Source organism: Loxodonta africana, chromosome 12 (assembly GCF_030014295.1).
Source record: "Loxodonta africana isolate mLoxAfr1 chromosome 12, mLoxAfr1.hap2, whole genome shotgun sequence".
NCBI classification, from domain to species: domain Eukaryota; kingdom Metazoa; phylum Chordata; class Mammalia; order Proboscidea; family Elephantidae; genus Loxodonta; species Loxodonta africana.
Genome location: NC_087353.1, coordinates 63360609 through 63369655, shown reverse-complemented (window position 1 = coordinate 63369655; position 9047 = coordinate 63360609). Strand labels below are relative to the sequence as shown.

General features: G+C 47.9%; 1 long non-coding RNA gene across 1 annotated transcript; it reads right to left on the bottom strand.

Moving 5' to 3' along the window:
• Positions 1 to 225: 225 nt before the first annotated feature.
• Positions 226 to 8355, bottom strand: LOC135232964 (uncharacterized). The gene is made up of 3 exons (XR_010323627.1): positions 8267 to 8355; positions 6509 to 6638; positions 226 to 3705 (listed from the first exon to the last, which is right to left on the bottom strand). It is a non-coding gene; the product is annotated as an uncharacterized LOC135232964 (long non-coding RNA).
• Positions 8356 to 9047: the final 692 nt, after the last annotated feature.

Genomic DNA, 9047 nt, shown 5'->3' with positions numbered 1-9047 from the left:
CTTTCTAATGCTGTGACATCTCTGTTTTAGGTCAGATCCAATACATCTTCCACCAAGAAAGCCATGCCCACTTTGTGTCTCTCTTGCTTGTCATTTGCAAAGTCATTTGCAAAGTGCTGGTCCTTCCAGGTAGCTTCTGGGAGCACAGCACTCCTCTGTGAAGAGAGGAAGGCGGCTGTTGGAAATGTCATCATTTTTTTTCCCTTTCCCAGAAAGAGTGGCCTCAGCAAACCTGGCTTCATTCAGTGGCAGCTGCTGACAGTTACAAACTACAGCAGTTTCCAGCTTTTCTCCAAAGCAAATGCGAGCATCAGTCTTGGGCCCTGTCAGAGGGTAACCTGCTCCTTCCAGATCCATCTGGCTCATGAGAGCTGAGACATGGCAGCGGCCCCAGTTCCCTGCCAGGCACAGCCTCTTCCCCCCGCCGGTGTCCGACAGAGCTTACCAGTCGGGCACTCACCCCAGGATCCATCGCCTTTACCTTGCTAGGTAATTGGCTTTTTTACTTTGCTTACTGCCCACTGTTGCCTTCACTAGGACATGTTGTTGTTGGGTGTTGTCGACTCACAGCGACACTATAGGACGGAGTAGAACGGCCCCACAGGGTTTCCCAGGCTGTAATCTTTACAGAAGCAGACTGCCAGGCCTTTTCTCCTGTGGAGCCGCTGGTAGGTTCGAACTGCCCACTTTTTGGTTAGCAGCCGAGCACTTAACCACTGAGCCAGCAGGGCTCCTTCATTAGAAGGTAAGCTCCACAAAAACCAAAACCACTTGCCATTGGGTAGACTCCAACTTATGGTGCCCCATGTATGTCAGAGTAGAACTCCACTCCACAGGGTTTCAATGGCTGATTTTTTTTGGAAGCAGATCTCCAGGCCTTTCTTCCGAGGAGCCTCTGGGTAGACTTGAACCTCTAACCTCTCAGTTAGCAGCTCAGTGCTCAACCACTTGTGCCACAAAAGATGGTAAATAGTTTGGGAATAAATTGAATGAATGGTCCTGGGGCCCCACGAATATTCTCAAATAGGAGAGTGTCCATTCAAAATATTCACCCAACCAACCAGGTTAAACGAGGGTATTGCTCCACCAACAAGTCTTTCCCGGGAGCAGTGTCAAGATGCCAGGAAGCTGATCCAATTAGTGGTTTTGGGACTGCCTGGGTCCGAGTCCCAACTCCACCACCTACATGCTGTGCAGCTCTGAAAAAGTAGCTTAACCTCTCTGGGCCTTGGTTCCCTCACCCGTAAAATGAGTGTGGTAGACAGAATAATGGCTTCCTGTTGGGTTTGGGTCTTAGGTTTCTACGGCTGCAATAATAAAATACCACTAGGTGTGTGGCTTTAAAGAACAGAAATTTTTTCTCACGGTTCTGGAGGCTAGAAGTCCAAATTCAGGGCATCAGCAGGACCATGCTCTCTCTGTCTGCTCTAGGGGAAGAGCCTTCCTTGTGTCCTTCAGCTTCCGGTAGCCCCAGGCATTTCTTGGCATTCCTTGGCTGCTGGTAGATGTATCTTTACATGGCATCTTCTCACTGTGTGACTCTGTCTCCACGTCTGTCCTCCCCTTTTATAAGACACTGCCCTACTCCAGTGTGACCTCGTTAACTGATAACATCTTCAAAGAAAAAACCTATTTCCCCAAACAAGGTCACATCCACAGGTACAGGGGTTAGGACTTCAACATAGTTTTGGGGAAGGGGGACACAGTTCAATCAATAACAGAGCACCTAGGATGAGGAAGTGGGATGTAGAGGGCCCCATCAAGAGGAAACATAGCAGAAAGAGAGAGAGAAAGAGATGATAGATAGATTATAAATAGATAATAGATTGATAGATAACAGATTGGTAGAGATGATAGATAATAGATTGATAGCGATAGATATATAGATACATACACACATACGTACATAGATACATACATACATACACAGAGAGAGAGATACATAAATGCTTGCATAGATACATAGATACACACATGCATAGATAAATGCATACATATGTAGATACATAGAGACAGACAAAGACAGATAGGTAGATAGCCAGATACAAGGAAGCATAGCCCCTTGGCTGTGGATCACAAGTTTTCTACTTGTGGTCCAGACCTTCCTTCCTCCGTGTGGTCTTCCTCACCCATCCTCAGACCCGTTGGACATCACCTTTCCCCTGGTTTAGGACTTTGTCATCAGTTCTAACCAGTGGCGCCTGGTGGTGAAGAGGCCCATTGCCCAGCCCAGGGCTGTAGGCTGGAAAGCAGCAGAAGTGAGCCTGGTTTAATTTTCACGGCATTAATAAGAGACCACTGGTGCTGGCTGCAGACGTGGGGAAGGCAGCAAGGACAGAGGCTCCTTGGGGTGCAGAAAGCTCAGGGGGTGAAGGGGTAGGTATGGGCAAACTAGGGCTGCTGTAACAAAGCACCACAGTCCGGGCAGCTTATAAGAACAGAAATTTATTCTCTCACAGCTCTGGAGGCTAGGAGTCCAAAAGCAGGGTGTCGGCCATGTTGGTTCCTTCCGAGGCCTCTGAGGGAGAACCCATTCCGTACCTCTTTCCCAGGTCCTGGAGTTGGCTGGTGATTCTTGCTGTTCTTCGGCTTGTAGAGGCATCACTTCAATCTCCACCGCCATCTTCACAAGGCCATCTTCCCTGTGCGTCTCCCTCTGTGTGTCTCTCTCTGTGTCTGTTCTCTTTTACAAAGACACCACTCAGATGGGATTAGGACCCACCCTACTCGACTATGACCTCATGTTAACTGAAAATATCTGCAAAGACCCCATTTCCAAACAAAGTCACATTCATAGGTACTGAGGGTTAGAATCAACAGCCCCTTGAGGAAGATACCGTTATTTATGTCCATGGCATTGGTTTCCTAGAGCTGCTGAGACTAATTACTACAAACTTAGTGGCAACACAAATGTGTTCTCTTACACTTCTGGAGGTCTGAAGTCCAAAATGGTCTTACTGAACTAAAATCAAGTTGTGGGCAGGACTGAGTTCCTTCTGGATGCTATAGAGGAGGATGTGTTTTCTTGCTTCTTCCAGCTTCTAGAGGCCACCCACAATCCTTGGCTTGTGGTCACTTCCTCCATCTTGAAAGCCAGGGGCATACCATCTCCTCCCATCTTTGACCTCTGCTTCGGCCAACTCCGTCTCTGGCCGAACCCTCCTGCCTCCCTCTTTCCCTTGCAAGGATCCTTGTGATGGCCTTGGGCCCACCTAGATAATCCAGGACTATCTCTCATCTCAAGATTGATCCTTAGTGTAATGACATCTGCAAAGTCCCATGTGCCATGTAAGGTGACATATTGCCTGGTTCCTGAGATTAGGATGTGGACATATTTGGGGGTGCCATGGATTGACTTGTGTCCCCAAAAAAGATATGCTGGAGTTCTAAGCCCTACGCTGGGGAATGTGACCTTATTTGGGGAAATTGTCAATTTGCTGGATTAGAACCCAATTCTTTCCCAGGCCAAGGCACATTCTTTCTACCACACCCATCCACTTTTGTCAGACACCAGGAGGAGATGCTCCCTTGAGGCCTAGAAGCAAGAAGCACTTTTTTTTCTGGTCCATGAAGATCTATTTCCTCTCTCCACCATGTGCGCATCCTCTCTCTGCCCACATCGCTCTCTTCTTGCTATCATTTTCTATCTGGTATCCAATGAGACAACGCTCTTCACTGGGTCCAGCCTGGGAAACTGTCAGGTCTCTGATGAAAAAGCAGAATAAGCCCGGCAAATGTACCATAAACATAGTAAGGGACAGACAGAAGAATATTAAAGCCCTCAGAATCCTTGGCTCCATCTCTTTTATCCAGGACTGGAGCTGAGGCCAGAAGCACTGCAGAATTAACAGCCCCAGAATCAGGTCGGGGAGGAGTTCTTTGCCAGGCACCTGAGGCGAGCCCCCAGAGTCTGTCTGTCCTGCTGGGAAGGTTTGCCTTTCCCCCAACGGTTTTGGCGGAGAAAGGGCAGAGAGGCCCAGATCCGAAATGAGGGCCTGATTAGGAGCATCGTTACGTTTACTCTGATTCTTGCTCTATGTCTGTGGACTGTGCAGTAATAATGAGAATGAAGAAGCCGTGGTGGCACAGCGGTTAAAGCGCTTGGCTGCTACCTGAAAGGTCAGTTGTTTGAAGCCACCAGCCACTCTGCTGGAGAAAGATGTGTCAGTCTGTTTCCACAAAGCAAAAAAAACCAAACCCATTGCCGTCGAGTCGGTTCCGACTCATAGCACCCTATAGGACAGAGTAGAACTGCCCCACAGAGTTTTCAAGGAGCGCCTGGTAGATTAGAACTACCAGCCTTTTGGTTAGCAGCTGTAGCTCTTAACCACTACCCCACCAGAGTTGCCTTGGAAACCCTATGGGGCAGTTCTACTCTTTCCTACAGGGTCGCTATGAGTCAGAACTGACTCAGGGACAGTGGGTTTGGTTTGGGGTTTGGTGGTGCATCAGTTCAGTGCTTGGCTGCTAACCAAAAGGGTGGGGGTTTGAACCCACCCAGCAGCTCCACAGGAGAGAAAACTGTCAACCTGCTTCTATAAAAATTACAGCTTAGAAAACCCTGTGAGACAGCTCTACTCTGTCGCACGGGGTCACTATGAGCTGGAATCAACTTGACGGCACCCAGCAACAACGAGAATGATAGCTTACACATGTGGGGCACTTATGGCCTACAGGCTCGGTGTTAAGCATCTTCCAGGCATCACTCTATTTCATTCTTACAATGACTCTCCGCGGTAAGCGCCATTATTGTCCTCATTTTACAGAGAAGGAAACTGAGGTGCAGAGAATGAAGGACATGCTGCCAGCAATTGTGGAGCCATGATTCAAACGCAGGAAGCCTGGCTGCAGACCCTGAGTTCTGAGCTTCGTTTAACAGATAAGGAACAGACGCTCTATAAGGGTCAAGTGATGTTTATTCCTTAAGGCAGTGGTTCTCCACAGGGAGTGAGTATGCCCCCCGGGGGGACACCTGGCCATGTCTGGAGACAGTTTGGGTTGTCACAACTGGGAGGAGATGTCACTGACATCTGATGTGTAAAGGCCAGGGATGCTGCTAAACATCCTACAATGCACAGGGCAACCTTCATGGCAAAGAACTATCTGGTTCAAGATGTCAGCAGCGCTAACTCATACAAGGCAAGGTCGTAGAAGCTCCATAGACACATCCAAACTCCCGAGGGACAGAAGTGCTGGACTGAGGGCTGTGGGGACCATGGTCTTGGGTAGTATCTAGCTTAATTGGCATAACATAGTTTTTAAAGAAAATTTTCTACGTTCTACATTGGAGAGTACTGTCTGGGGTCTTAAAAGCCTGTGAGCAGCCATCTAGGTTACTCCACTGGTCTCGCCTCTTCGGGACCAAGGAATAATGAAGAAAACTAAAGGTACAAGGGAAAGATCACGGCCTCCACCAGACTGAGTCCAGTACAACTAGATGGTGCCCGGCTACCACCACTGACTGCTCTGACAGGGATCACGATAGAGGGTCCCAGACAGAGCTAGAGAAAATTGTGGAACAAAACCCTAACTCAAAAAGAAAGACCAGGCTTCCTGGCCTGACAGAGGCTGGAGAAACACTGAGAGTGTGGCCCCGGGACAGCCTTTCAGCTCAGTAATGAAGTCACTCCTGAGGTTCACCCTTCAGCCAAAGATTGGACAGGCCCATAAAACAAAATGAGACTAAATGGGCACACCAGTCCAGGGGCAGGGACTAGAAGGCAAGAGGGGTCAGGAAAGCTGGTAAGAGGGAACCCGAGGTTGAGAAGGGAGAGTGTTGACATGTCGTGGGGTTGTTAACCAATGTCATAGGACAATGTGTGTACTGTTTAACGAGAAACTAGTTTGTTCTGTAAACCTTTACCTAAAGTACAATAAAAAAAAAAAAAATGTCAACAGTGCTGAGGTTGAGAAACCCTTCTTACAGTCACACACTTAACGCTGAGCCAGGACTTGATTTCTGCACCAGACTCCTAGCACAGTGCTTGTAGTCATGTCCAGAAAAGGTGACAATTACTACCGTGGTTTGGGCCAGTGAACACCATTGGATTTCCACCTGAGGGCATTCCCTGTGCCTCCCCAGGTAGACGCTCCCTCCTCCCCTGTGCTCCCCACCCTTGGTAGGTGTCTATATAAGTACTGTGTATCCCAGGGTCTTCCCCACTAGACAGGGAGCCCTAGAAAGCAGACGCTGGCATGGTGATGAAGATGATGTTGTTGTTAGCTGCCGTCGAATCGGCCGCTGGCTCGTGGCAACCTCGTGTGTTACAGAGTAGAACTGGCCCATAGGGTTTTCTTGGCTGTAATCTTTACTGGCACAGACCGCCAGGCCTTTCTTCTGCAGCACCACTGGGTAGGATTTGAACTGCCAGCCTTTTAGTTAGCAACCGAGTACAAACCATTTGCACCTCCCGGGTTCCTGTGGTTACTCCTGGATGTTGGGGAGGACAATGCATGCTAGTTTCCTCAGCTTGCCATAACAAGACGCCCCAAGGTATTTTTACCTCACCTGCAAAATGGGAGTAACCGTCCCTTCCTCTTTGCTGGTGTCGTCAGAGTGAAAATGGATACAAAGTTCTTTGCACCATGTCTGGCATGGAGGGATTCTGCTCGGAGTGGGTGTTGGGGCTGGTGATTTCCTAGGCCAGGAGTCAAGAACAAAAGGTGGTGTTAGGGGGTGTCAGGAGGTAGGAGGAATACAGTAAGAAACATATGAAGGACCCCAAGAGTTGGTGGCACAGACCAGCAGGGTCCTGCCATCCTCTGGTCATCCCTCTGCCTGCCAGTGGAGCCCTGGGGTGCCCCGAATCTGTGATGCCCCGGGGGTCCACCAAGGGAGGCCAGCTGAGGACCATAATCAAGCCCTCGCTCCATAACTGGAGGGCGGGGCCCCACACCCATAATTAGTACACAGAAAGGCACTCCAACCTGACACTCAGAGCCTGTCTTAACTCCCTAGTGCTGCTGAAACAGAAATACCACAAGCAGGTGGCTTTAACAAAGAGAAATTTAGGTTCTCAGAGGTTAGGAGGCTAGAAGTCCAAATTCAGGGCACCAGCTCTAGGGGAAATCTCTGTCACTCTGGAGGAAGGTCCTTGTCTCAGCTTCTCTAGCATTCTCCTGGGCATTCCTTGGAGATCTCCAAGTGGCATCTATTTTTCCCCATTGGTGCTTGCTCTCTCTGTGTCTAATCTGCTCTTTTATATCTCAGAAGTGATTGGCTTAAGGCAAACCCTACACTGATATGGCCTGTTAACACAATAGGAAAACCCTATTTCCAAATGGGATCACATCCACAGGCATAAAAAAAAAACCTAAACCCATTATCACCAAGTCGATTCTGAACCATAGCGACCCTCTAGAACAAAGTAGAACTGCCCCATAGTTGTTTCCAAGGCTGTAATCTCTATGAAGGAGCCCTGGTGGTACAGTGGTTAAGAGCTTGGCTGCTAACCAAAAGGTCAGAAGTTCAAAACCACCAGCCACTCCTTGGAAACCCTATGGGGCAGTTCTACTCTGTCCTGTAGAGTCTCTATGAGTCGGAATCGACTTGACTTCAACGGGTTTGGTTTTGGTTCTTTTTCATCTTTATGGAAGCAGACTGCCACATCTTTCTCCCGTGAAGCAGCTGGTGAGTTCAGGCCTCCAACCTTTTGGTTAGCAGCCAAGCTCTTTAACTACTGTGCCTCCAGGGCTCCTCATAGCCACAGGCATTGGGGTTAGGATTTACAGGGGACACAATTTAATCCACAGCAAAGCCCCAGTTCAACTCTTGGCTCCAGTACCAATGCCCTGTAAGCATTTCTCCTTGTTTGGCTATCCCCTTTTCACCAAAAATAAGTTCCAACATTCTACCGCATCCCCTCAGTTTTCTTGTACCTCAAGTGGAACATAAAATAAATAAATATTTATATCACAGAGATGCTCAGGGCTCAAGGGGGGTAACATCTGCAAAGTCAATGTCTTTGTCGGCTGAAAACTGCTCTACAGATGAGGGATGAGATAGTTTAGAGCCTCTGTAATTGGATCCACTGCTTTCCCCAGACGACCCTCAGATCCCAGCCTTTCCAGAAGCTTCACCCAACACCTCGAAAATTCAACCATCTTTTACTTGCACAGCCTCAGACTGATAAGTGCTCCAAAAACCATCTGCCCGCACTTGGTACTCATTTATTTTCAGGCCATATTCCCAAACCCATTCTGATGAATTAGGTCTTGTTGACCCCTGGAATATTCATCAAGCAGCTGGTGGATTTGAACTACTGACCTTTTGGTTAGCAGCTATAGCTCTTAACCGCTGTACCACCAGGGCTCCGTTCACCAAGCAGCTACCTAGAAATGGCACAAAGGACTCAGCCACAGCTTAAGCAGATTAAAAAAAAAAAAAAAAAATTTTTTTTTTTTTTTTTTAGCACCCAGCAAATGCCCAGGGAATAGTGGATCAACTAGACTTACTCTTAAAAAAAGAAAAAAAAAAATTTTTTTTTTTCCAAGCATGCCCAATAATCCATCCATTTGCAAGATACAGGTACAGCTCAGATGTCACTTCCTCCAGGAAGCTTTCCATGACTTCCCGTGCCCCATCACCACCACCATTGTCTCTTGTGGATCCCATTGCTAGAGCATTTGTCACAACGTAGGACAATTGTCTGCTTCCCTCACTGGACTAGGAGCTTGTGGAAGTCAGGGAACTTGCTTACTCACAGCTAGACACCCAGTATGAGAAGGCCTCCTTAAGTCCACATGCAGAACATTGAGCCAGGATTCGGTGAGCCAAATCACATCCACACAGGTGACCCATATAGGGCCTGGCACAGAATCACTCACCAGAGCCTGAATTCAGTCATGTTCTTAATTAAATGCCTTTGTCTTAGCTGTGCCTGTAATAACTTCTTTCTCTGTAAAGGAGAAATCTAAGGCAAATATAGCAAAATGTTAACATCTGTTCACTCCCGAGGGGGTGGGTACATGGGTGTCATATTATTTCCTGTGCTTTCCTGAGGGCTTAAAATATTTCATAATGAAAATGTTCTAACCCCTAAAAACAG